Source organism: Neofelis nebulosa, chromosome 10, assembly GCF_028018385.1.
Source record: "Neofelis nebulosa isolate mNeoNeb1 chromosome 10, mNeoNeb1.pri, whole genome shotgun sequence".
NCBI classification, from domain to species: domain Eukaryota; kingdom Metazoa; phylum Chordata; class Mammalia; order Carnivora; family Felidae; genus Neofelis; species Neofelis nebulosa.
Genome location: NC_080791.1, coordinates 686,293 through 693,351, shown reverse-complemented (window position 1 = coordinate 693,351; position 7,059 = coordinate 686,293). Strand labels below are relative to the sequence as shown.

The following is a 7,059-nucleotide window of genomic DNA, read 5'->3' as shown; positions in this document are numbered from 1 at the left end:
GGTGACTCAGTCGGTTAAGCGTCCGACTTTAACTCAGGTCACCATCTCACGGTTTGTGGGTTTGAGCCCTGCCCGCGTCAGGCTCTGTGCTGACAGCTCGGAGCCTGGAGCCTGCTTCACATTCTGTGTCTCCCTCTCTCTCTGGCCCTCCCCCGCTCACTTTCTCCTTCTCTCTCAAAAATAAATAAACATTAAGAAGAAAAATTTTAAACAAAATAATATCTTAAAAAGACAGAACCAAAAAATCCAAGCCATCTAAATGTCTACTAATAAAATAAGGAAACTATGATTTTTTCAGCCATGACATTATGAGCTCTCTGACCATATTGCAACATGAAAGTATGTTTTTGATAGAATAAGTGAAAGAAAAAGATACAAAATTTTAAAAAGAAGCAAAAGGCATACAAAAAAAAAAAAAGAAAAGAAAATACACCAAGATGATAACATGGATTGTAGTTTAGGGAAGGTGGAATTAATGATTTTTTTAAATGTTTATTTTTGAGAGAGAGAGAAGAGAGAGACAGAGACAGAGACAGAGACAGAGACAGAGAACGAGCTGGGAGGGGCAGAGAGAGAGGGAGACACAGAATCCAAAGTAGGCTCCAGGCTCCGAGCTGTCAGCACATAGCCTGATGCAGGACTCAAACTCACGAACCGCAAGATCATGATCTGAGCCGAAGTCGGATGCTCAACCAACTGGAGCCACCCAGGTGCCCGAGGGAAGGTGGAATTATTAGGTGATTTTCGTTTTATTCTTTCTATTCTCTAAGTGATCTTACAGGTGTCAATATTACTTAAAAATAAAGTAATCTCTACATCCAACGCAGGGCTCGAATGCACAACCCCAAGATCAAGGGTCCCACACTCCACCGACTGAGCCGGCCAGGGGCCCCTAACTAAATATTTTAAAGTGTACTTACTGTCTTCTCACCGTGGCTCCTGGAAACAGAGCAGTGGTGTGAACGATTTCACACTTGGTCTGGCCCCTACTAATAAACCTGTCATCATCACCACCATGCACGATACCGCCCCAGCTCACTGATGTAAGAAAAGAGAAAGCAGATCTGGACAGAAAAGAAAGATGAAGGAAAACAACTTTGCATAAATTCATACGCTCAGTCTCCCCTGAGAATGTGAAGGGAGACAAAAAATAAGCATTTGTTGTTACTCCTCACCTTCTGTTCCCCATCTATTTAAATATGGCATGTTTCCCAGTGAGCCTGGGGGGCTCCATCAGTTGAGCATCCAGCTTCGGCTCAAGTCATGATCTCGCGGTCTGTGAGTTCGAGCCCCGCATCAGGCTCTGTGCTGACGGCTCAGAGCCTGGAGCCTGTTTCAGATTCTGTGTCTCCCTCTCTCTCTGCCCCTACCCCACTCACACTCTATCTCTCTCTCAAAAATAATAAACATTAAAAATAAAATAAAATAAAATAAAATAAAATACAGCATGTTTCCCATAGTCCCTCTTCCCTTCCCTGTTCTCACCAAAACTCTGGCCTGAATGGACTCCCAAACCAGAGAACGTAAATTCAGAATGTGCTCCCTAGACCTGCAAAGACTGAGACTTATTACTCGGTAGGTCAGTCACTCCCCCTGGAGTCTCCCCCTCCTCACAGCTTGGCTCCCATGTCCTGACCAATCCCTGGATACCACCCATCCCAGAAGCCCTTCCCTTCCCCAGCCTCCACGCCTCTGTGCCCAATGTGGGGCTTGCACTCACAACCCTGAGAATGAGAGTCACATGCTCCAGAGACTGAGCCCCCACACCTCGACTTTTAGCTATGATCATAGCAACTATGTGTAGTGCTAATCAGAAGTGAGTATATAAAACTGTTAAATACACACATATTTATATATAAAAAACACATAAAACTGTCACGTCCATGACTGATAGCCATATATATAGCACATACAAAATTTATACATATAATTTAAATATATAATTTCTAAAATAAATTATATACATACATACACACACACACACACACACACTGTCTTATTTAATGTGGGAAATTTACCAATTAAAAATGCAAATTAGCAGGCAAAATAGATTTTAAAGATGAGGATCATGAGAGAGGTATTAGGAAATGGATCCCTTGGGGCGCCTGGGTGGCGCAGTCGGTTAAGCGTCCGACTTCAGCCGGGTCACGATCTCGCGGTCCGTGAGTTCGAGCCCCGCGTCAGGCTCTGGGCTGATGGCTCGGAGCCTGGAGCCTGTTTCCGATTCTGTGTCTCCCTCTCTCTCTGCCCCTCCCCCGTTCATGCTCTGTCTCTCTCTGTCCCAAAAATAAAAAAAATAAAAAAAAAACAAAAAACAAAAAACGTTGGAAAGGAAATGGATCCCTTTAGTGGGAAAGAACTTAAAATATATTGATAATCAATGAAGAATGTTAGATATCTTAGATTTTTTTTTGAAATAAGATGGAAAAGGGGCGCCTGGGTGGCTCAGTCGGTTAAGTGCCCATCTTCAGCTCAGGTCATGATCTCACAGTTTGTGAGTTCGAACCCCGTGGTGGGCTCTGTGCTGACAGCTCAGAGCCCAGAACCTGCTTCGGATTCTGTGTCTCCCTCTCTCTCTGCCCCTCCCCTGCTCGTGTTTTCTCTCTCTTGTGTGCACAAAAATAAATAAACATTAAAAAATTTTAAAAAATGAAGTAACATGGAAAATTAGCAAATACAGGAGACACTGGTATCCAAAAGCAGCCATCTAAAATGAACTCTAACAGGAAACCAAAATTTCATAGAAAAATAAGTATTTTTGCATTGTATTTTGAAAAACACAGTGAAATAAAAATAAGTACCTTGTCTCTTAGTTTATAATTCCAAAGAGTCAAGAATTTACTGTATTATTGGCATCACTCTCCGAAAACCTTCATCATATTTGCCCTTCCCAACATCATCACAGAGAGGATCCTTTGTATAAAAACATAAAAAGGCTTCTCGAAATTTTCCCCAAGGTCTGCATGAAATCTGTTGCTAATTAAAGCACTTACCTCATCACCACCCTGGCTGATTTTGCCTTGTTTTCAGGTATTTTCATCCAGCTCAGTTCTCGTTAGTCAAACACTTTGCCATCTCCAACATTACCATGGTCAACTTGATGTAATCCTGTCAATTTGACAAGATTTAAAATTTCACTTAGAGGGGCGCCTGGGTGGCGCAGTCGGTTAAGCGTCCGACTTCAGCCAGGTCACGATCTCGCGGTCCGTGAGTTCGAGCCCCGCGTCAGGCTCTGGGCTCATGGCTCAGAGCCTGGAGCCTGCTTCCGATTCTGTGTCTCCCTCTCTCTCTGCCCCTCCCCCATTCATGCTCTGTCTCTCTCTGTCCCAAAAATAAATTAAAAACGTTGGAAAAAAAAAAAATTAAAAAAAAAAAAAATAAAATTTCACTTAGAAATCAATTTCCAATGACAAGAAGGCCTGACAGGCAAGTATGCAGATGTAAACAGGTGTTTGAGGAGGAGGGGTCATTGGATTAGTTTCATGCGCTGCCCTCAAGTGCAGGGATGTGACACTGACCGCTCCGATGACCCGCATTGCCTAGATCAGGAAGGAAAACTTCCAGCATTTGGTCAAACTCGCATTTTAATTTTTTAATGTTTATTTTTGAGGGGGAGAGAGAGAGAGAGAGAGAGAGAGAGAGAGAGCATGAGCGGGGGAGGAGCAGAGAGAGAGACACAGAATCCAAAGCAGGTTCCGGGGTCTGAGCTGTCAGCACAGAGCCTGACCTAGGGCTTGAACTCACGAACCATGAGATCATGACCTGAGCTGAAGTCGGACGCTCAACCGACTGAGCCACCCAGGCGCCCCTCAAACTCTCATTTTATAATTCAGCCTTAGGGAACTGAACGAGTAACCCCAGATCATGCAACAAATGAGGAACAGCTCAGGGTAAATTCCAGATCTTCACTGTGTCCTATGTAATCAACCAGGTGGAAAGCAAACGGATCTGATGTTGACAAGACTCAATCTCTTGCAACACCCTCCCCCAACCCGGAGAAACCAAATAGTTCATCCCCATACCTGCTCAGTCACCCTCCCCATGCAAGGCCAGGGCTAGGCCCACAGGGCCCAAAGCCTGTGCTGAGCAGCGTGGGATCAAATCACTGTTCACTGGGTCTAAACAAGGGCGACAGCATGGTTATTAGCTAATCCTGCAAACTGCTGTTTCAAAAGCAATATTCAGGGGTGAATCACTGAAATCAAAACAAAACCAACCAACCGACCATCCACGTATCATCTAACAGGAAACAAAGGGAGAGGAGCAAGCCGGCTTACTTAGGGCTTCTAACCCACCAAGCCAGGCCTCAAATCCCAGCCCAAAGCCTCAGCCCGAAGCCTCAGCCCGAGGCCTCAGCCCGGCCCAACCCCATCCTGTTCGGCTTTTTCTCCAGAACATCTTTAGGGAGGGACTGGTCTTATGCAAGGCGGGTAGCACCTTTCATTGCCTCCTGGCCTCTGGAACTCAGCAGCAAGGAGCGTGGAGGAGAGTGAGAAACCAAATTTACACAGAGGCAGTTGAGCAGGTATAAAACTTTTACTTCTTTTCTCGCCTGAGTGATACAGTTCACGGTGGAACCACGGTTGGTTTGTAGAGGAGATACTCTAAACCAGCTCAATCTGGCTTGTAGAGAAAAAACTAACAAATCCTTGCTGTCACTTGTGAACTCAGGGTTACAGGGCCTGACCTGAAAAATTCCAGATAGTCTTTTCAACGCTCTAGAAGAATTCTTCATTTGACCAGGGAAGCCGCTAACGGCGAACCTGGTGTTAAACTGCACTCGCATGGACCTGATCCAGGGACTCTAAGAACCTTCCTAGAGTCCAAATCGGACTCTGCTTTAGACACTTCAGTGGTTATTCTTTGAGGGCTTCCTCAATACAGCCTCCAGCCGCACCTTTCCAGCGGGTGTGAGCTCCTCCCAGCGCCCTGGTCCTCCTGCTCAGCCCGCCTCCGACCCACTGCAAGCCTGCCTCCCTCCACAGCCCTCTCCACTCGTCCATGGCCTTCTGTTGTTTCTTCTTGCGGGAAGCCCTCCTGACACCTTGAACCTGGCCTAGAGGCCTCTCTCAAGTGGCCCGGGAGCACCCAGCAATTCTGCCATCACAGCTCTCCCCGCGGCCACCTACTGGTCCCTCCTCTCCCCCGCACAGGCTTCTTGAGTGTTATTTCACACTGTGTCTCCAGTGCCTGGAAGCTAGCGGACGCTCAGCGGCCGGGGGTTGAATCAGATGCGGTTTGGAAAGAAATTAATGCCAGTGAGAACCTACCAGTGCTAGGCACGCCAGTAATTTAGATACATCTTTCTTTTAACCCTCAAACAGCCCTAAAGTGTAAGGCTCATTCACCCCATTTCGTGGATAATGAAATCGAGTCTCCAGAGTTCACTTTGGCAAAGAACGCACGGGGTAGGATGGAGCGGTCAGCAGCTACAACGCCCTCTTGCGCAGCGGACCAGCCACTTTGTGCAAGCCTGGGCCCCGCCCACGCTGCCCAGACCCCGCCCACCACCTGGATGTCCCACCCACTCCTGCCCAGGGCCCTGTCATCACCCAGATGCCCCGCCCACCACCTGTGTGCCCCACCCACTCCTGCCTAGGGGACCCCCCCCCTCCCCGCCCCCCAGGTGCCCCGCCCACCCAGCCTGAGGTCCCTTCTCCCCTGAGTGCCCCGCCCACTGTGTCCAGGTCCCGCCCACCACCTGGATGCCCCGCCCACTCCTGCCTAGTGCTCTCCCCACTCACCCAGGTGCTCCGCCCAACCGCGGGGCCACCCAGGGCAGTAGTGCTTCCTCCACAACCTGGGCTGCTTCCGTGGGAAAGTGGTCACGCGCCCTAGGTGTGCGGCCCGGAGACAGTGGGAAAGGTGGTCAGCAAAGAGGGGTGTCCCGCGGCCTGCCCCGGGAACAGACGCGGGTGCGGCTGGCACCTTCCGGGACAGCAGCATCTCCACCTTGTTCAAGGGCGGTCACGCTCTGCCGGCCACATTTCCCCGACAGGGACCAGCCCTCGACCAGGTGCCCTGGGTGGGGGCAGTGCAGCTGGACACTCTGCCCGGTGCGGGGGTAGTTGGGGATGCCCGGTGCAGGGCTGCGAGCAGCTGGGCGCTGTGCCCTGGCGTTGGAGGGGGAGGGCAGGTGGGTGCTGTGCCCTGGAGCGGGGGGAGGGCAGGTGAGCGCTCTGCCCCGGAGGGGGAGGGGAGAGAGGGGAGCTGGGCGCTGTGCCCGGGGGTTGGGGGTGGGGGGGCCGGCGCAGGGCTGTGGGCACAGTCACCCAGTCCCCGGGTGTGGCCTGGTTCGCACATGTGCACTCCTGGGCACCTGCCAGCGGTGCACTCTGATGTCCTGCTCTGAGCCCGAGACACACATCTCTGCACACGTCCCCGTGGGACACGGACTTCGTGGGCTCAACTCACCTGTGGCGCTGCCTCCCCAGAGACGGGGAGCTCCTTAGGTCAGGGCCTGCTCTGCTGTCCCTGCGTCAGCACGGTCCTGGCACTCAGAGGCAAGGCTGTAGGACGCCCGCGTCTCTCCAATGGCCACCAGGGAAATCTTCCAAGCACATGAATTGTCCCGTGGCCCATGCAAGGCCGTGTGGGGGACACCAGAGAGGAAGATCAACCTAAAGGAAGAGGCATTGCAAGCAAGCAGGTGAACGTCCCCTTCGTGTGACCTTCTATGCATCCAAGCTACTCAGCTAGATTCTGAGGCAAACAGCTGGAAATTAAAGCATTTTACATCCACCATCGTCTCCTCCCCATTTCTAACCCACGTTGACAGCACGTATAAATTACTGCAGGAATTCGGGGCGCCTGGGTGGCGTCAGGCTCTGTGCTGACGGCTCGGAGCCTGGAGCCTGTTTCAGATTCTGTGTCTCCCTCTCTCTGACCCTCCCCCATTCATGCTCTGTCTCTCTCTGTCTCAAAAATAAATAAACGTTAAAAAAAAAATTAAAAAAAAATTACTGCGGGAATTCAGAAACGGTCATATCGCTTACATTCATGGAAGAGATTTTTATCCCGATCGACCCCATCCTCCTCCACCTGTCCCTGTGCAGAAGG

At 50.0% G+C, this 7,059-nt stretch overlaps 1 long non-coding RNA gene across 1 annotated transcript; it reads right to left on the bottom strand.

Annotated features, from left to right (window-relative positions):
• Positions 1-545: 545 nt before the first annotated feature.
• On the bottom strand, positions 546-6,782 carry LOC131486539 (uncharacterized). Its single transcript, XR_009249393.1, has 3 exons — positions 6,415-6,782; positions 2,994-3,108; positions 546-1,064 (listed from the first exon to the last, which is right to left on the bottom strand). It is a non-coding gene; the product is annotated as an uncharacterized LOC131486539 (long non-coding RNA).
• Positions 6,783-7,059: the final 277 nt, after the last annotated feature.